Genomic DNA, 21,005 nt, shown 5'->3' with positions numbered 1-21,005 from the left:
GTTCTCATTGATCAGTGAACTTGGTCTTGGCTGGGTGTTCTTACGTATCTTCTGGGGGAGGGGCCTGTTGCCGTGATTCTCAAATGTCTTTGCGGGAGGTGAAATTGCACCGCCCTTGCCAAGGGCCGGGTAAGCAATCTGCTTGGGTTCGCTTTTGGGAGCTTTTGTTCCCTGAGCGCTTTCCGCAGAGCTCTGGAGGGCGGGAATGGAGATGGCGGCGCCCAGTCTCCCGCCTGGAGGAGCTGAGAACTCGGGCCCCACTCCTCAGTGCGCCCTCCGAGAAAAGCCATCAATCCCTCCCGTCTCCCTGGTCTCACAGGTCCAGGCCTGTGACCAAGCACTTCTGTCTCTGGCACTTGGCGCTGTTTGGCGTCTCCAAACCCAGCAGATTCCTGCCATGCTCCTCCCGGAGGATGGTGAGCCTCCCAGATCTGCTGCTTGTGGGGTTCCTGCTCAAAGCACAGTGACCTGACTGGGCCTCGGGTTACGGTTTAAGGTAACCCCGAGCAGAGAGCCACTCCTCAGCTCTGTCTCTGCAGCCAGCTTCCACTCCGATACCTGGGAGCTCTGCTGCACTTAGGCCCTCCCGGTCTTTCTGTGACCCTGTGGGTCCTGAGACCACACTGTCCCTGTGAGTGCTCTACCCCCACTTAGCCTGTGGAGCTGACTTCTAACAGTATCCATTTTGTGCTGCGCTGCTCCACTGCTTGCTGGGAGCCGGCCCCAACCCCTGTGGTCTATCTTCCCATATATTGCCTCGGACTCACTTCTCTGCTCCTCCTACCTTCCAAAAAGTGGTCGCTTTTCTGTTCCTAGAATTGCTGCTCCTCTTCTCTTGGATCTCCTGTTGAGTTTGTAGATGTTCAGAATGGTTTGACAACTTTCTTGCTGAACTCCTGGGACCCGACGATATTTAGATTTCTTACTTCTCCGCCATCTTGCTTCTTCCTTTCATCTAAACTTTTAAATCTTGAAATGATCTCAGATGGACAGAGAAGTTACAGGAACAGAGAGAATTCCTACACACCCTTTACTCAGATTTCCTGAGTATTAAAATGTCATCACATTTGGTTTATCATTCTCTCTTTCTCCGTTGTGTACTGGGGCCAGTTTGTTTTGGCTTAGGAGAGCCTATGGCTACAGTTTCTGGAAACTCACAAGCTAGTTGTTTAACCTGGCCATTGTTCAACATGAAATTATTTTAGCTTATGATTCTGTGTGAGGAGTAAAGAGGCAGAAGCCACGGTGACCAATGCTTCCTCCCCATTCCAAACTCAAATACAGAAGAAACCAGTACTCAAAACTCATCTCTTCTTAATTATTTTACTCTCATTTATGCTCTGCAGGTGATTTTCTTTCATGTGATCCATGGCAGAAAGGCTCCATCATTGAGCACGCCCACGCGAGATTTTGCAATGCCGCATTCAGTGACCGTTGGTGGAGACAAATCAGGGCTTGAATTTTTTTTTTTTTAAATAATCCTTTTTATCTAGAGTTAAGAAAGTGATGAGAGTGTGCTAATAATGCAGATTGAAGTGTGCGGTGTCTGCCAGTGCTGACGTGTGAATAGCAACCTCAGGGTGGGGATAGGGGTAAAGAGCTTGGCAAAAATCAGCAAAAGCATTTTGTAAGAATCAGTTATATAACATTTACAGTAAAGCACCCTGCATATTTAATTTTTTTCAAACTGTGTACTACGCATTCTTTATATCAGTCAATTTATACCAGTAACCTTATGTGTGTGCATATATATGCACATAGTTTTGGAGAGCTGGTTATTAAACCCTAGGATGCTACTGTACCTACCTATACTTTTTTCCGAGATTAAGTTGCAAGTATGTTGCCCCTTTCCCTCTAAATACTTCAGAGCATATTTCCTAAAGAAATAAGGTCATCTTCTAGCACATCTGCAGTCAGCCGTCAAAACCGGCAAATTAGGGACGCCTGGGCGGCTCAGTTGGTTGAGCAGCTGCCTTCAGCTCAGGTCATGATCCCAGCGTCCTGGGATCGAGTCCCACATTGGGCTCCTTGCTCGGCGGGGAGCGTGCTTCTCCCTCTGCCTCTGCCTGCCATTGTGTCTGCCTGTGCTCGCTCTCTCTCTCTCTGACAAATAAATAAATAAAATCTTTAAAAAAAAAAAAAACCAGCAAATTAACATGAATACAATACTACGTTGTCATCCTCCTGGTCTTAGCCAAAATGTGCAGATAATGCCTTTTCTTGTCCAAAATGTAATCCAGAATCAATCACTGCATTAAATTCTCATGTTTCCTTATATCCTTTAATCCAGACTAGTTTTTTGTTTAAAAAAAAAAAAAAAAGTCTTTGATGACTGACATTTTGGGATAGGACAGGGCAGTTATTCTATAAAATGTTCTCTAATTGTGGTTTGTCTGATGCTTCCTCAAGCTTTGATTCAGGTTTTGAATACTTGGTAGGACAAGACTAGAAGTGATGTTGCATCCTTCGTGGCTCACCCTTAAGTGTATGATGCCAGCTTGTCTTGTTATAGGTGATGTATTTACTCACTTGGTCGAGGGAGTTGTCCACCAGTCTTCTCTAATATAAAGACATTATTTCCCCCTTTAAAATTGATAATAATTTTGCAGGAAGATAACTTGAGACTATGCAAGTATTCAGTTTTTACAAACTTTCATTCGTTAGTTTTAGTGCTCACAGCTGACTCTTGAGTGTTAATGATGACCGTAGTCAAAATAAAGTACTTATTTTTATTAACTGGCTTACTTTTGTAAACATGCTCCTTCCCAGGGTGCCTGGGTGGCTCAGTGGGTTAAAGCCTCTGCCTTCGGCTTAGGTCATGGTCCCAGGGTCCTGGGATTGAGCCCCACATAGGGCTCTCTGCTCAGCGGGGAGCCTGCTTCCTCCTCTCTCTCTGCCTCTCTCTGCCTGCCTCTCTGCCTACTTGTGATCGCTCTGTCAAATAAATAAATAAAATCTTTCAAACAAACAAACAAACATGCTCCTTCCCCTCTGCCCATAATTCTTTGTTTATTTACTCATCACAGTAAGGATTCAGATTTGCTTTTTCTTTAATGGGTTACTATCTGTTACTACCATGATTTGTTTTGATGTTCAAATTGTCCCAGATTTGGTTGGTGGGAGTCCCTTCCAACTGGCTCCTGTGTCCTTTTGTAAGTCACACTTATTGTGTTATAATTTGCATACAGAAAAAACCCTCCACTTTTTAAAAGAATATACTGGGTAAGTTTTGAGAAACGTATACAGTTGTGTAACTATCACCATAAGCAGACAGAACCTTTCTGCCACCACAGAAAGCGTTCTCTTGACTCTTCACATCAATCCTTTCCTCATCCCCAGTTCCAGCTCTGGATGTCACTGATCTGATTTTTGTCTCAATATTTTGGCTTCTCAGGATGTTTTTTTGTGTGTGTGTGGCTTCTTTCACTTAGCATAGTCATTTTGAGATTTATCTGGGTGGTTGCACATAGCAGTGGTTCATTCAACCAATATTTCACTATATGTTAACTGGCTAGAATATGAATAAAAACAAAAGAGAAATAAATAGTCCATCATGTCTATTGATGAATAATAGTCCATGGTTTGACTCTACCGCTGTTTATCCATTCATCTGTTCATGAACATCTGGATTGTTCCCAGAGTTTGGCTACTAAAAATAAAGCTGCTATTATGTTTGTGTACAAATCTTCACATGGACATATGCTTTTATTTCTTGTGGGTAAATAATTCAGGGAAGAATAGCTGGATCATATGGTAGGTATATATTTCACTTTAAAAAATGGTCCAATTGTTTCTATAAAGTGGTTGTGCCATTTTAGATTACCATTATTCATATGAGGGAGTTCTAGGTGCTCTGCATTCTTCCCCAGACTTGGTATGATCACATCTTTTTACTTTCAGCCATTTTATTTTAAAAATTTATTCATTTATTTGAGAGGGAGAGACAGAGAGCATGATGCGGAGGGGCAGAGGGAGAGAGAGAATCTTGAGCCGACTTCCCTACTGAGTGCAGAGCCTGATGTGGGACTCGATCCCATGAGCCTGAGATCATGACCTGATTTCAATCAAGAGTTAGACACCCAATGACTGAGCCACCCAGGGGCCTCTCAGCCATTTTAGTAAGTGTGCACTGGTATCTCACTGTAGTTTCAGTTTGTATTTTCCTGAGGGCTCATGATGTTGAACATCTTATCATGTTCTTTATTTGCCGTTTATACATCTTTGATGAAGTGTGGGTTCAGATCTTTTACCATTTAAAAAAAACTGGGCTTTCTCCTTATTATTGAGTTGTTAAGAGTTTTATTCTGGCCTCAAGTTCTTTATTTTGTGAAGAAAAAGAATATATTTGCCAATTTTAGTGAAGGCTTGAGCTAGGAATCAGCAAACTTTTTCTGTAAAGGGTTTAGTGGTAAATATTTTGGGTTCTGTGGGCCCCATGATCTTTGCTCCAACTACTCAACTCTGCAGTCCTTGTGTGAGAGCATCCATAGACAATATGTAAGCAAATAAGCCTAAGTTCCAATCAAACTTTATTTACAAATATAGATAGAGGAATGACTTGGCCATTGTTTGCCCACCCTTAGGTTAGGCTTCACTGTCTAGAACTTGAGAGGATTGACTGACCCTGAGTTCCTGCTGTGAAATGCAAGATTAAAATATAGAATAAAAGCTGATTAACTAGAATTATCTGGGGGCTAATTCCAGGCTACTGCACCTAAAAGTCAGAATTATAAAATATAGAGTATTTTATAAATATGTCAGGCTACATGTTTTCTAAGTTATTTTTAGTCTCCAAGAGCCATCTAAGGATGCTTTTGTATGCTGATAGGCCCAGAGAAAAGTGTCATTTCTGGTTAGTGGTCCCCATACTTGGGTGTCATCAGAATAATTGGTGGATTTTTCTCACCTGAATTTCTGGACTCTATCTGCTGCATCAGAATCTCAAAGATGGGTTGAGTTTACATGCTTCTATTTTTAAAGCATTTTCCAGGTGTTCCAGATGAAGCTAGATGAGGGATGAGCACTGTGAATAGAGTTTCTCGGGAACTTATCTTAACAAAGAGATAAGAATAATCCCTAATTACTTCATTGATTTTATGTAAATAGATACTTCTAAAGGGTTCACAGTATTTTAAAAGTTAATAAGTAGTTAAAATATTCTTTCCTACGCCCCCTCTCTAAACTTGATTGCTACTACTGAGCTTCTAATCAAACTATTTTTTCATGCATAGCGAAAAACAAACTTCAGAACAGGCTTTGCAGGATTTGCAAAAAATGCCAATTATCGGACTCTAAATTAAAGAGTCTAAAAAGTGTTGTGGAAATTCAAGTCCATTACCGTTTATTCGTAAGGATAAATGACAATCAAAACAGTATCTTTGGTGGATTAAGTGTGTTTAAACAAATAGTTAACTGTAATACTAGAGGATTAGTATTTTTGGAGGGCTCTATTTTCGAGGGAGCTTTAGCTGATATTCTTTTGATAATCCCTATTTTTCCCTGGCAGTGGATGTCTGTATTTGCTTTGGAAATAGCCTTTTAATATATTGGGTTTTAACTTTATACATGGAGTACAGTGTGAGAAGTTCTGTTTCTGATGTAAAAGTTTATCAGGTTAAGCTTAGGAAATGACAGAATAGGTTTTTTATTTTCCCCCCAAATTCCTTTAGACCTAAGATAGAGAATCTGATGATCTCAGTCTAATCATGATATGTGTTAATATAACACTCTAAGCTATCTTTACATTAAAAAAAATCATATCTACTATTAAGAAAAATGACCTGAAACTTTTGGTGTCATCCTGGGACATTGTCCAACAAGCCCATCCCAGGATTATTTAATTCACTTGAGAATGTATTTTTTGCTTTAATTACTGTTTACTCTTGATTAGGGCTCAGACTTGGTGAAGTTGCATGTTAACTTAGAAACATTTGTTCAGGAGAGCAAAAATAGTTTTCTGACTGGTGGAGAAGACAACCCCCCCGATGCTTAAAGATTTATTATCCGTTCTGTCATTAATTCGTTTGGTATCTCACTCAGAAAACTTATTTTGGCATATCCTTCTTGGTTGACCATATAAACCTCTGTGCCTTAAATTCTCCTCTGAACCAGCTCTGTCATCCTTGTCAGTCCCTTATCAAAGGATTACACTGTTTGATATACGCTTTACATCTATAAAAGTTCCATTGTTTTTTACTGTTTGAGAATTACCTGCCTGGGTTCTTTTTTTCCTTAGTGTTCCAAAGTCAAGCATGTTTTCTTTGTGTATAAATGACATTTGGCTTTTATTTTGCTCCTTTTTAAAATTGCAGTTGTCAATAATATGATTCAAATACTCTGTCTTTCACCTGTGAAGTTAGTTTATTAGACTGACCCCCAGCAGGATATTCAATTTATCTAGAGAATAACTGTTGTGTTCCTTCTTCTTGCTCCTGGTATAGGGGATGCTGGGGTGAAGGATTTATTCCACTGCCTTCCTCTGGAGCCTCTGAAGCCTAGTCGGAGAGAGGTAAGACCTGTCCTGTGTTGAGTGCTAAGTCGGAAGTTTGTATCATGCAAACAATCCATGCTGATGTAGCTCAATGAGGCTTTAAGTTCTGTAAGCTGAAAATTTTGTACATTGAAATCACATTCTATCCACCTAACTTACTGAAGATCATAGTTTAGGATAGCTTACCTTAAATGTGCGCAGAACACCTCCATCAGCCTATAGTTGGGCAAGATCATCTAATGCAAAGCCTGTTTTATAATATAGTGTTGGATATCTCCTGTAATTGATTGAACCCTGTACTGAAAGTGAAAAACAGAATGGTTGTGTGGGGGCAGAGTGCTTGTCAGTGTGTCCATTGTTCTTCCTTGTGATTACAGGGTGACTGGGCACTATGGCTCGCCACCCCACATCACGGGAGACAACCGCATTGTGTATGGTTGGGCTGGAAAGAGATCAGAATTCATAATGTGCAACACAGTTTCTGTTGAATGTCTATTGCTTTTATATCATCATAAAGATTAAAAAAAAAAATCATCAATTGACCCAGAGTAAGTTGGAGACCATCTGCAGAGAATTATTGGTGCAGATGAAATGACATGGGCTCTGTAGGGTCGAGTAATTGTGTTGGGAGTGCTCAAACCCTGCCCATGAAGGTCTTCTGGGAGGTGACCTTTAAGCCTTTGAAATATCCTGTCTGCCAAGAGTGTCTCTTTATTTGGGGCCTTAGGCCATGCCATAGAGTTTATGCTAACCAATGGATTTGTGAGGGAGGCCTTGGGTCACACCATATCTGCCTGAGTTTTGGAGGGGTTGAGACTGAGGACCTGAGGTCAGCCATCCAGGCCTGCCATGCCTATGAGACGGACCAGCAATTAAAAACCCTGGACACCAAGCCTCCAGCGACTTCCTTGGTTGAGAATACTCTGTACCTGTTGTCATACATTGTTGCTGGGATAAGGAAGCATTGTTTGTACAACCTCAGTGGGAGGGAGCACTGGAAGCTCACACCTGGTCTTTCCTGGACTTTGCTCTGCATGCCTCTATCTTTGCTGATTTTAATCTGTATCCTTTTGCTGTAACGGTAACCATGAGCAAAGCAGCTTACCTGAGTTCTAAGAGTCCTTCTTGTGAAGGATTGAAACTTAGGGTGGTTGTAGGGATCCCCCCCCACTACAGTAAAAGTAAAAGAAGTGCTTTGCTCAGTGTCTGACATAGAGTAAATTTGCGTTCATATTTTTTTTTCCTCCAAAGATTTTATTTATTTATTTGAGAGAGTGGCAGAGGGAGAGGGAGAAGCAGGCTCCCTGCTGAGCAGGGAGTCCCACCTGGGGGCTCCATCCCAGGACTCCGGGATCATGCCCTGGGCGGAAGGCAGATGCTTAACTGACTGAGCCACCCAGGTGCCCCAAATGTGCTTTCATCTTTACCTCACTTCTGATTCTTGGTTAGTGCATCCTCTCAGATCTCTTATGACCCTTTGGATCCACTGCCAGCTGTTTTCTATTATTATTTTTTTTTTCTGTTTGACTAAGTGTGGTTCTCTGGACACTTTGAATCCAACCTGCAATGGCTGGCTGAAGATAGCTCTTCTGTAGGTCTCTGCATGTTCAGGTCTAATAGGCTGTGGCCTGTGCTGACTTTCATTTTCTAGTGTGATTCCATGCCCTACCTCGCCACTAGACTGTAATTCACACCAGTCAAATGATGCTTCCTCTTTCCTTGCCATCGTCCCATGGGAAGCACTTGGGTTTTAGAGTTAGAAACAGTTGGCTCGGGTGCAGCTCGGCTATCCACTTGCCACATGGGCTTGGACCAGCCCCCCTCTGAGCTCCAGCTTGCACATGTGCACAACGAGACTCATCATCCCTATTCCACAGGGTTGCAGTGAGTTGGATGGCCTCCTTGCTGGCTTGGACCTAAGACTATGCAATGCCAGCCTTTGAGTTAGGTGGCCTGCTCCCAAAGGGCATTTGTGATCTTTATGCAGGTAGACCATCTCTAACAGTTATGGAATGTTGGGGGACACTGGGGATGGGCTTTGGCCCCATCCTCTGATTTGCACGGGCTCTAGGAGTTTCTTAGGAAAGGATATGAAGTCCACCCACAACCAGGGTTCAGAAAGAAACAGACACAGCAGATGGACTACAGGGTAAGACAGGCAGTAAATGTCAGTTGGCAGGTAAGGGTTACTACTGCTGAACTATATACCAAATTCTATTCTAAGCCACGAACACGTACAGACTCCTTTCATCTTCCTAATTTGTACAGAAGAGGCCACGTTTGAATTTTGAAACCTGAGGCCCAGAGAACTTAAGCAACTTGGCTGAGGCTCCCCAGCCGGTAAGTGGCGGAGCTGGGGCTGAGCGCCAGGCGATCTATAGCCATGCTTTTTACCATTGTACCATATGGTTCTAATTGAACGAACTCTTGGCCACAGTGCCAGTGCATTCAGTGCAGCAGTGGCAAAAATAGAACTCTTTATTACTGGAAACATAATAAACTCTCCTGGGGGAAAGCTTTCTCAGAGAATTGGGTGGTAAAATTTAAGCCGCAGCAGCACGAGAGGCCCCCTGCCCTGTGGTGCTGGATATGCAAGAAGGAGAGGGCTTCTCCTTGCTGATGGAGAGAGAGGTGGGTTCTGGAGACTGGCAGACAGGGAGCATGAGGCCTTCAGGGAGCAGCAGAGGGCACAGAGGCCAGCACCTCTGTGGCTGGGTTAGATCGGATGCCCAAATGCAGTGCGGGCCCCCTCTCTAGAGTTCTGTGATAATGGGAGGAACTCATAATGCTGGCAGGTGAGCCCTCCAGTCCAGAAACCAGAGCAGCACGTCCCCTTCTGTCCTTGGACCACTTCTGTATTGCAGTATATGAAAAGAACAGGACAAGTGCAAGCCAGGTGTCAAGGTTAAGGAACATTGCTAAGCTGATCCCACCGCCCGACCAGGATCAAGAAGGGAAATGTAACCGGCACCCAGAAGTGCTTCTTTTTGCCTCTTCCTGCTGCCATCCCTCCGCGGGGACGCTGCCACCCCGACTTCTAATGTCTTTGCTTCATTGTGCCTGATTGCGATCTTTTGTTTTCCCCATGATTTTAAATTGCTTTACGGAGTTAAAAATTTTTACATACTGAGGAACTATGTGTGAGAGAAGAGAAAGGTGTCTCTTATGAAGTTTCAGCTGCATGTTTTGGTAAAGACAAGATACAGAGAGTTGGTAAAAACGAAACAAAACAACCCTGCTGTCAAAGTATGTGTAGATGGGGCAGACAAAAAAGATGGCAAGAAAGAATAAAAATCTCAAGGGATACTTCACACGAAAATTGCTTTGCAAGTATCTTTAGACTTTTTTTTGGTTTTTAGGAAGCCCAAATTGGAAATCACAGAAAATGCATTTCTTAGATCATCAAAGAGTAGATCTCCATTTAAAAAAAATAAAATAAGGCCTAAGCCTCACAACAAATTATTGGTAGGTGGAGGTACGTTTTTAAGTTTTAATGTAAAAGGTTAATGTGTGTATCATTTTGAATGATTCCTTGACTCCTTGAATGGAATTCAAGAATTCAATCCTTGAATGATTTTTTGAATGGAATTCAAGAATTCAATTCAATTCAATTCTTGAAGTCAAGAATTCAATCCTTGAATGATTTTTTTTAAAGTAGACACCATGTCCAGCATGGAGCCCAATACGGGGCCTGAACTGATGACCCCAGCTGAGTTCAAGAGTTGGCCACTCAACCAGTCAGTCACCTGGGCTCCCCGAATGATTCCTCCATTTAAGGGGCTCTTTTCCCTCTCCAGCTTTACTGAGGTACAACTGCATATACCATTGTGTGTGTTTAAGGTGTAGAAAGTGATGATTGGAAACACATACATATTGTGAAATGATTATCACAGTAAAATTAGTTAACACACCCGTTGCCCCACATAAGCTCCATTTTGTTTTTGTTAGGGTGAGAACATTTGATATCTACGTTCATGAAAGACTCAAGTATGTAATACAGATTCGTTGACCGTAGTCACCACGCCAGACATTGGATCCCCAGAACTTACTCCTCTTGTAACTGGAAGGTTGTATCTTTTGACCAATACCCACTCATTTCCCTCACCCTCCTGCCCCTGGCAACCACCGTTCTACTGTGTTTCTTTGAGTTTAGCTTTCTTAGATTCCACATACAAGTGAGAAGATGCAGTATTTGTCTTCCTCTTTCTGACTTAATCTCGCTTATCATCATGCCTTGAGGGTTCCTCAGTGTTGTTGCAGATGGCAGGATTTCCTTTTTTATGGCTGAATACTATTCCATGGTCTGTGTATTCCACACTTTCTTTATCCATGCATCTGTCAATGGACAGTCAGTTTGTTCCCATGTCTTGACTCTCGTGAATAAGGCTGCAAGGGACACAGGCATGTGCATATCTCTTCAGGACAGTGGTTCCATTTCCTTTGCATACATAGTCAGAAGTGGGATTGCTGTATCATACGGATTTTATCTTTATATAAGTGAAACTATTCTTGCATTTTCTTTACTGTCTTTCTTCTTTTGTACAACTTTATGTCCATGCAATTCATAGTGATAGGGGGTAGAATGTGGGTTCGTTCCCTCTTGTTGTGGCTTAGTGTTACACTGAGTAAATATACCACAGCCTTTCCATCCATTCCCTTGTTGATGGGCACTGGGGCGTAGTTTCCAGCTGGCCCCCCCCCTCCCCTTTTGAGGACTTATAGAAAGACGCAGGAAGGGGGGAGGGTTGAGAACCATTTACTGGTGGAACTAGAGGGAAATTCTTATGGTAATTGCCTTAGGACTCACAACAGGATTCTCAGAAATATTTGGGGAAGAAGAAAGCGCAAACAGGATCCTGGAGTCCTGAGATGAGGGATTGACTGTAAATGTGCCTTCCTTTATAGTCGCCCTTTGCAGAAGCCTACTATGTGTGGCTTATTAGGACTGGAAGCAATGAAACGCCTAACCTGGCACTAAGCAGACACCTGGTGAGTAGAAGCTGTGGATATTGTTCTGTGCACACTGAATGGCCCTCGTTAACTTTATGAATCAATATTTTTGTGCGATAGAAATGGGATATGGTAACGAGAAGGCAAAAGTTACGTGAAACTTTGGCCAAGTGGGTACTACTTTCATCTGTACTGGAGGCCCCAGAGGTCTATAGCAGATGGAAAGGGCTTTGGGCACACAGGACAGCCCTTTATTTAACACACAGAGGCCTAGAGAGTTTTGTGACTTGCCTCTGAGAGGCTCTCAGTGATTGTTTTGGCTTAAAAAGTCAGAGCCACGAGCCCTGGTCAAAGTGAAAGCAACACACCTCACCCCAAGAGGCAGGGCTGAAGGGTAGGGGGATTCACGGATTTGCAGAGTCAGTTTGTTAAAGGTTGGGTGGCAGATGTCCTCAGGATCATCTGGAGTCAAGGTCTGGGATGTTCCCGGACTCTCCTCTTGTGTCTCAGTAGGGTTTTGTCCTCTCAGAAGGCTTTCATCCCAAAGCTGGAAGGAGGGCTGTGGGTGGCTCCTGGTAGCTCAGCCTCACTACCAGAGGGGGCCCATCTCTCTTCTTCAATCGCTAAAACTAGGGAAAGACTCTGATCGGTCTGGTTGTGCCTTACTCTTCCCTTGTGGCCGGGGGAGCGATGTCAGCCTCCTTAGAATTATGTTTTTTTTGGGGGGGGTGGGGAAGGAACAGTTTCCCCAAAGAAGGCGAGTAGTATTTCCAGGAGAAAGGGGTACAAGGCAGGAAAAAAACTAGGTACTCACTATTTCAGCCAAGATACTTTGGTTGCACGTAACAAACCCTAGCCTGAACTAATTTAAACAGCAAAGGCAATTTATTGGCTCACATAACTTAAAGCGTTCAAGGTAGATCCTAGCTTCAGGAGCATTTTGATCAAGTTCAAGTTCCTTTTCTCTGTGGTTTCCTTTTGTTGGATATTTCCTGCTGTGTGTGTTGATTTTGTTCTTAGGCTAGCTTCTAGGATAAGAAAGATTATTCATGTTGTCAGCTGAGGTTCTGAGATTCATTCTAACTGGACTGGGTTAGGTCACAAACTTAGCCCTGACTGACTTTATTGTACTCAGTACACTTATTGGCTTTTCTGAGTCAGTTGGCCTACCTACGGAGCTAGGGTAGAATTGGCTTCCATAGCAGGAAAAAGCATGGGTGCTCGGCTGGAGGAGCGACCAACAGGGACCTGCTTTCTCACTGAAAAAATGAAGAGAGGTTAAAAGACATCTCCCCAAGGGGTGCTGGGGTGGCTCTGTGGGTTAAAGTTTCTGCCTTCGGCTCAGGTCATGATCCCAGGGTCCTGGGATCGAGCCCCGCATCAGTCTCTCTGCTTGGCAGGGAGCCTGCTTCCTCCTCTCTGCCTACTTGTGATCTCTGACTGTCAAATAAATGAATAAAATCTTAAAAAAAAAAAAAAAAGACATCACCCCGAACCACACACCTAGTAGATGGTATGTTATAAGACTTGATCTGAGTCTACCTGATCCTCAAGGTCATGAGCATTTGACTACATCTTCTCTCCTATGAAGCCGTTCTACTTAGTGATTGCTGCATTACATACTATGCCGAACACAGTAGCTTAAAACGAATTATAATTTCTCATAATTTTGTGATCTGGGGTGAGCTCATCTGGGCAGTTACTCTATTCCATAGTTCATCTGCTTGGTCTGGATTATCTGAGATGGCTTTTTCATTCACATGCCTGGTGCCTCTGCTGGGATGGGCTGGATGAGCTGGGTGCTGTAAGGCATTGATCTCTCCCGCTGAGCTCCCCAGTGGGATGGATGGACTTCCGCATATGATGGCCCAGGCCTTCAAGAACAAGCATCCCTTCCGAAAGGATAAGACTTTGCTTGGGTCATCCTTGCCAATTTTCACTGGTCAAGGCAAGTCAAGTGTCTAGGCCCAGAGCCAATGTGGAAGGAATCTACACAAGGTCGTCAATATCAGAAGGCGTAGGGTTGTTGGAGGCCACCCAGTGTAAAGATCACAGGGCCTACTTCGTTCCCTTCTGTGAATATAGAAACTATTTTGTGATAAGGCAAAGAGCAGAAACCTCTTTTTAAACTTCTCTCTTCTGTGGAGGAAATGAGTATTCATCATTAGTCCCATCAGAGATGCAATGTCCCATCACAGTTCTCATCCGTGGGACATCAGCGGAACGCCGCGGGTGTGGCCACCCAGCTGTCCTACCACAGAGTCTGTGGACGGCTCTACAGCTAATGGCATTTGCAATTTCCGTTACAACCTGCTCTCACAATATAAATTGTCCCAGATGTGCACTGTGGAGTCTGGAGTTTTATTTTTATTTGGTCTTACTTTTTTTTTTTTTAAACATAGGCTGAACTTTAAGATGTTTGACTTGGGTTTTCCCCCCCTTAGCTTTTATTTGGAGAACTTCACGTGCCTGAAGCTGTGGTCGGATGCCGTATATTTCATTGTCTTTTTCGGACACCCAAGGCATATATTTTACTTTTGGCATTTGGCTGGGAAGGAAAAAAAAGGAGAGTATTTTAGAAAGGAGGCCATTTGTCACCTACCTAGTGGTCTCTCATAAGGCTGCGGTGTGCTATTCAACTAATAAATGTCTCATCTCTGCTTCCCAAGGACCTGGATAATCTGTCTCCTTCTGACCAGTTGTGGGCATTCTATTTCTTCTTTTGGAAAATACAGCAGCTTTAAAATTGGTATCTTTTTCCTGTAAAGCTTATGGACCTTGGGGCACCTGGGTGGCTCATTTGGTTAAACGTCTGACTCGTGATTTTGGCCCAGGTCATGATCTCTTGGGCTGTGAGACTGAGCACTGAGTTGGGCTTTGAGCTCACTGCGGAGTCTGGTTTAGATTCTCTCCTGTCCCTTCCCCCACTCCTCTCCCTCATGCTTTGTCTCTCACATAAATAAATATATCTTTAAAGCTCATGGACCTCATTTTATTTCTTTCCTTTTCCCTTTCTAATGTGAAATCAGCTCAGATATACTCAAGTTTCTAAACCTCAGGGTTAAGATTTGTCAAGATCAATATTCTTAAAATCATATACATTTTTCTCGAGGGGGTGTGAGGGTATTTATTTTTACTTCTTTTTCCCTCCAAGGGACATGGCACAGTTTTCTTTTCTTTTCTTTTCTTTTTTTTTAAAGATTTTTATTTATTTATTTGACAGAGAGAGATCACAAGTAGGCAGAGAGGCAGGCAGAGAGAGAGGGGGAAGCAGACTCCCCGCTGAGCAGAGAGTCGATGTGGGGCTCCATCCCAGGACCCTGAGATCATGACCCGAGCCGAAGGCAGAGGCTTAAACCACTGAGCCACCCAGGCGCCCCATGGCACAGTTTTCTTAATTCAGCTCTGCTTCTTTCTACATGTGGATGCTGTTTTTAGCATTTTATTATCTCTATCCTTTCTCTTTTTTTAAAAAAGGATTTTATTTTTAAGTAGTCTCTACACCCAACATGGGGCTTGAACTTACAACCTTGAGATCTAGAGTTGTATGCTCTACCAACTAAGTCAGCCAGACACCCCTTTCTCCTCTCATTTTAAATATCTGAGTTCTGCTCTTTGATCTTGCTTGGCACTTTTGGAGGAACTTATTCTGTTGATGTATCTACACCATTTTAGCTGTTTCTCTAACTCTGGTTTCATGGCTCATAAAGAAGAAATAATTTGAGAGTGTGGTATTCCTGGTGACTCTCAGTGGTAGTTTCGAAGTCAGATGATGGCTCCTTCCAGTAGATTTCCAGACTATTTGAAAACAGTGAGTCAAATTACTATCCTAGTCTAGAAAATAAAAATTGGGTATCACGTTCCTTTTTCAGGGTGCTGAAGCTTGGAGATGCCATTAAAATACCTCTAGGTTTTGGTATTTCTGGGTCTGTAGAATAAATTTCCTGTGTTCACTGGGGATGGCCTAGGGCCACCTGAATACTGTTGTTGACCACTGGATGGTAACTGGCTCCTGGCTCAGTGCGGTTGAGAACTGTTTGAAGGGCGACAGAGCACATGATGCTGAGATAATTTAGGGCCTTTGCCACTTCACTTGAGCAAAGCCACTGATGGGCGTTCCAGCTGCGTGGAAGTGGGATATTTTCTCTCCTGGGGCTGAAAGGCATTTGAGATATTAAGTCTATTCTCATTTATTAAATGATGCTTTTCAGCTAAATGAGACTCTTTCCTGGCTAGGAGCAATTTCCATGGATGATTCCCAAGTTTTGTAGGGTTTCACCACCCCTTTTGGATGTCTAAGCCAAATTCTATCCATCAGAGTTGATGAAGCCTCCATCTTGGTCTCTCTTTTTTAGGGGTTATAGGAGGCCCTGGCCAGGCTCTTTTTTATGGAAAAATTTGCACAGCCCTAGCGGTTTGTGTTCTCATTTCACAGTAGAGCTGTTGTTTTCCCCGCTCATAGAGATCTAGATGGGGCCATCAGACCAAGCAACTAAGTTCTGGTCAGTAGAAGGTGGGCAAAACTGATGAAACCATTTCCAGAACTTACCCAGACTTTCCCGACTGATTCTATATGTGCATTCTTTCCTTGAGGATGCCAGCTTGTGTCTGCTCCCAGGGCCAAGGTATGAGGGCTACAGGTAGAAGATGGCGGAGCCTCTGTCCCTAAGCACACTGTGTTCTCATTCCTCTGTTTCCTGTCATTAGGCTTTATGTAAGAAAAAAAGAACTCAATATTTTGTTAAGCCTCTGAGTATTTGTAGTGTACATGGTATAATAGGTAGCCATGATTAGCTGAACTAATACTCAGGAGATTTCTTATCCTTTATGGGCTGTTGGCCAATACCTCCCCCTTGGCCAACCCCCCATGAGGAAGAGTCAGGAGACAACAAGAAGGCACATTCAGCGAGGCCTTCCCTTGGTCTAAGCAGTTCTTTCCTTTACAAACTTGTTAAAGCTCGTGAGTAGAAATGATTGATACCCTTGAGTTTCATTTCTGCCTTCCTCTGAACCAGGGCCTGGCTCTTTCCAACCTGAGCCTAAGACAAAATTGCTTTTTGATGACTGTTTTCTGTTCTCTATGTAAGTGACAAGCATTTATTAATTCCTTGTTATCTATCTAGCCCTGGGCCAGGACTGAGAGAGACAGCAACAAATATAGTTTCTCTTTCCAAAGGTTTTATAAATTAAATAGAGAAGCAAAAGATCCATACAGAAACCAACCACAGGGTAATGTGATGTCACACGTAAGCAGATTCTATAGGAATTCAGGAAAGGGAAAGATCCCTGTGGACCGGGCTTGGTTGGAGAAGCTACTAGTAGATATAAGGATGTTATTTGGCCTTGGAGGGAGTCTGAGTACCAGAATATGAGTAAGAATGGGTCCTGATGTGAAGTCTCATATGCTCTGCTTAGCATCACCTTCTTTGGGGAGCAGGGGAGTTAGGTTTGATCCAACAATGAGGATGGAGTTAACTGGAGAGGGTAGGAGGCATTGGGGAAGTCAACTGAGGTTGATGCTGTGTCACACATGGCTCCTCTGGGGGAAGGACTTCTAGGATGGGGACAAAGAGCCTATGGGCTGGTTTTTCTTGTTCAGGGCCTGGGGGAGATATAGTTTCTCTGGAAGCCCTGTTCATAGCATACACACCTACAACCCATGGTGTGTTGAAGTCAACTTGTATTGGCTTAAGAGAGTCAACCAACAGATTTGCAGAAATTTTGCCAGCCAGGTGTTAAATACATATATTCATATTTAAATTAAACTAGATAGGTCTTTTTTTCGGGGGGGCAGATTTTATTTATTTATTTGTCAGAGAGAGAAAGCGTGTACAAGCAGGGGGAGTGAAAGGTAGAGGAAGAGGGAGAAGCAGATTCCCCACTGAGCAAGGAGCCCAATGCCAGACTCGACCCCAGGACCCCGAGATCATGACCTGAGCCGAAGGCAGACGCTCAACCGACTGAGCCCCCCAGGCATCCCTAAACTAGATAAGTCTTATACGAACTTACAATTAAGAAAATTATATTAAAACAAAAATGATCAATACCCAAAACTCATCACTTCCCTGGCTACATTTTTCTATTATTTCTATTTCTATTTCTTTTTCTTTCTTTTTAAGATTTTATTTATTTGACAGACAGAGATCACAAGTAGGCAGAGATGCAGGCAGAGAGAGAGAGAGAGGAGGAACCAGGCTCCCTGCTGAGCAGAGAGCCGGATGCGGGGCTGAATCCCAGGACTCTGGGATCATGACCTGAGCTGAAGGCAGAGGCTTTAACCCACTGAGCCACCCAGGTGCCCCATCTATTTCTATTTCTAACTCTAGAGGTTATTGAGAATTCTTCTAGCTGTATGGTAGTCTTGTGGATTGAATGGTGTCTTCCTTCCCACCCTGCAAACTCGTATGTTGAAGTTAAAATCGCTAGTCTTGGAATGTGACCTTGTATGGAAATGGAGTCGTTGGAGATGTAATTACTTAATACGAGATCTTTAGGGCAGGACCCTCATCCAGTATGCCTGGAGTCCTTATCAAAAGGGGAAATTTGGACACAGCCATGAAGGCAGGGAGAATACCGCATGAACAGAAAGACGGAGACTCGGCCGTGCCGCAGAGACCAAGGAATGCTGGGATTGCCAGCAAACCATCAGAAGTGAGCACAGGGGCAGGGCACAGAGTCTCCCGTACCTCGATCTGGACTTCAGCCTCCAGCACTTCAAGAAAGACATGTCCATTGTTAATACACCAGCGAGCTGTGTTTTGTGACGGCAGTCCCAGCAAAGAGGTGTGGAAGGGTGTGCTCCCATCTACCCTGTCCTCTAGGCTCAGTCTCTGACTTCCCACGGACAGCTTGCCGTCAGCCACGGGGGCCTGACTTTCAAAGAAATACCACCAATCAGGGTTTGATTCATTGTTTCTTTTCTTTTCTTTTTGAAGATTTTATTTATTTCTTTATTTGAGAGAGAGAGAGAGCGAGCATGAGAGTGGGGAGGGTCAGAGGGAGAAGCAGACTCCCCACTGAGCATGGACCCGGACGCGGGACTCGATCCTGGGACTCTGGGATTAAGACCTGAGCCAAAGGCAGACTCTTCCCCTACCGAGTCCCCCAGGTGCCCTTGAGTCATTGTTTCATCGCGGGTCTACACAAGGGGCTGGCAAGCTGCCTCCTGTGGGCCAGATCTGGGCCCCTGCCTGTTTTTGTGTGCATGTGACTGGAGCACAGCTGGGCCCATCTGTGTACAGGTTGCCGTGGCTGCTTTCAGAGTCAGCAGTCCTGACAGAGACGGTACTGCTCACAGAGCGGACCGTGTTGAATATCTGGCCCGGAAGAGCAGAAGCTTGTTGACCCTTGGCCTGGACTGGAGAGAGTGATGGAGGGGACCCCTGGCCAGCTCCGTCGGAGGAGCTGGTGATCCAGGGCTCTCGAGTTCGAGCCCACGCTGGGGGCAGAGATCACTTAAAAAAAGAAAGTGTTGGAGATGATGTTAGAAATATAGATTTAGGTGTACCTGTGTGTGGCTATTACATCGTGATGGCACAAAAAAATTGAGAAAATATTCTAGTGCTTGAAATCTAGGATCTGATTCTGCAAAGAAGTGCCTCTTTCCTGGGCCAGCAAGTGAAGGTCTGACATGCATATTTGTCATGTTGTTTTCCTCTTACTCAGATAAATAAAAGTATCAGCCCACACTCATGTCAAAACTACACTTGTTGTGTGTGTGTGTTTAAGATTTTATATATTACTTGACTTAGAGAGAGAGAGAGAGCTCGTGCAAAAGTAGGGGGAGGGGCAGAGGGAGAAGCAGGCTTGCCGCTGAGCAGGGAGCCTGACTCATGGCTTGATCCATGAACCCTGGGATCATGGCCTGAGTCAAAGGCAGACACACAACCAACCGAGCCACGCAGGCGCCCCCAAACTACACTTGTTTGTCAGTTTCTCAGTTGCCGCTCTACGTTTGTTAAGATACGAAAGTCACTGATCTGTGGAAGCATCCCTAAGAGCCAACTTGATGTCTTTGTATACTCGTAAAGTCTGTAATAAACCTTGGTAGATATACAACTGCACCCAGTTTCTCCTTCAGAGAGCCAACTGTGGTGCCCTGAGCTCTGTGTGACGCCCACAGCTGAACGGAGGCCGCCCAGTTCATGGATCTGTTACAATGCCTTTGGCCTTGGCTTCGTTTCTCCTCTGCGTCACTCTGGCTTGTCCTGGAGGGGGCTGTTGGTGAGCATTTGCACTCGAAAAGCTCAGTGGCCCCAAGAAACTGGGCCTGGCTAAATTCTACTCTGTGTGAGTGCCAAGTGTTCATGGGTGAAGTGGGTTTGCTGGCAGGGAGTGTGAATCCGGGCTTGGATTCCCACCAGTCATACAAGTCCTTTGGCCAAGGGAGCCACAGGGTAAAAGGGCTGGTTTCAGAAGCTGGGCGTCCAGGGTGGGCAGACCAGCCAGCAGGACGCTGCAGTCTGGACCTTAAAAACCCGCCTCAGGACCTTGGTGGCTCTGCAGAGTCATGTTTCCTGACATTTGTAAGGAAGCCTTGCAAAATGTTAAGAAAAAGGATCCTTGCTTGATTGGGGAAGTCTCAGTGCACTCCCAGAGCTTGCAAAACAGAGACATAGAAAGGCATTCTGGAAAGCTTTGCCAAGTGGCTGTTGTGCGGCTTTCTATTATTCCTCTCTTGCTTTCTGGACGTTTTGCCGAAACAAAGAAATGGTTTTTCTGTAACCTTTTTTAGTACTGCACAGACATGTGTGGGGGCCTTACTTATTGGGCCTTTGCAGCCGTTGGGAAGCTCCACGGGGAACCTCCACAACCCTTTGGGTTTGCCTTTTGCAGAAGTTGCAATCCCTGCCCCGCCTCTGCTGGTCTGTGAGGGCAGGCACTGGGCTGCTCTCCACAGTGCCGCAAAGACCCCACAGCTGCCCATGACTTTCTGAACTTCTCACCCATTAGCAAGGCGGTGACTTCAACCAGCATCTTCTCAGATCTTCCCTACCTGCCACCCCCACCCCCCAGCCTCTCCCCACAGCTACATATCACTCACCTCTTCCTTCTGGGCCAGGTTTGATTTTAAGCAAGAAGGATTTAAGGAACTCTAAGTCCGAGCGGATATAAATTATGGAAAATGAGAAAAGGGAGGGCAAAAAAAATGTGTGTTATCTGTGATCTGACGGGTCTGTGTTCCTGGAAATGCAGGTTTTCTTCTCCCTTGTTTTCCTCACTGAAGGCTCTTGTGTGAAACGTTTGCATGCGAGCTGCTTTTTGACCCAGGGGCCAAATCCCCTTCCTTCAAGACTCAGCTCAAATGCTACTTCCTCAACGTAGGTTTCAGTTGACCCACCAAGTAAAGCGTCATAGGGGTTTCTGGAAGCCGCACAGCCAGGTGAGGGGACAGCAGACACGGTTTCACCCATCAGCGCAGGCTGGAACATTTGGACACTTCCAGGCTCTCCCTCTGGGTGGAGGGCTGGGGACAAATGGGGAGTCCCTCGGGGTTTGTAACTGGTTGTGACAATGACAGAGACACGAGGCGGCCACCCAAAATCGAGCCCACACAGCTAACCTG

At 44.4% G+C, this 21,005-nt stretch overlaps 1 long non-coding RNA gene across 1 annotated transcript in view; it reads left to right on the top strand.

The window, feature by feature from the left end:
• LOC116589176 overlaps positions 1-21,005 on the top strand; it is a 146,941-nt gene that overhangs the window by 2,291 nt on the left and 123,645 nt on the right. The window contains exon 2 of the long non-coding RNA XR_004285226.1: positions 6,441-6,508. This is a non-coding gene — a long non-coding RNA (uncharacterized LOC116589176). The remainder of the gene's footprint in view (positions 1-6,440; positions 6,509-21,005) is intronic.

The sequence above is a fragment of the Mustela erminea genome, chromosome 4 (assembly GCF_009829155.1).
Source record: "Mustela erminea isolate mMusErm1 chromosome 4, mMusErm1.Pri, whole genome shotgun sequence".
In the NCBI taxonomy this organism is placed as follows: Eukaryota; Metazoa; Chordata; class Mammalia; order Carnivora; family Mustelidae; genus Mustela; species Mustela erminea.
The sequence above is the reverse complement of the archived record's forward strand: the minus strand, read 5'-3'. Positions and strand labels throughout refer to the sequence as shown.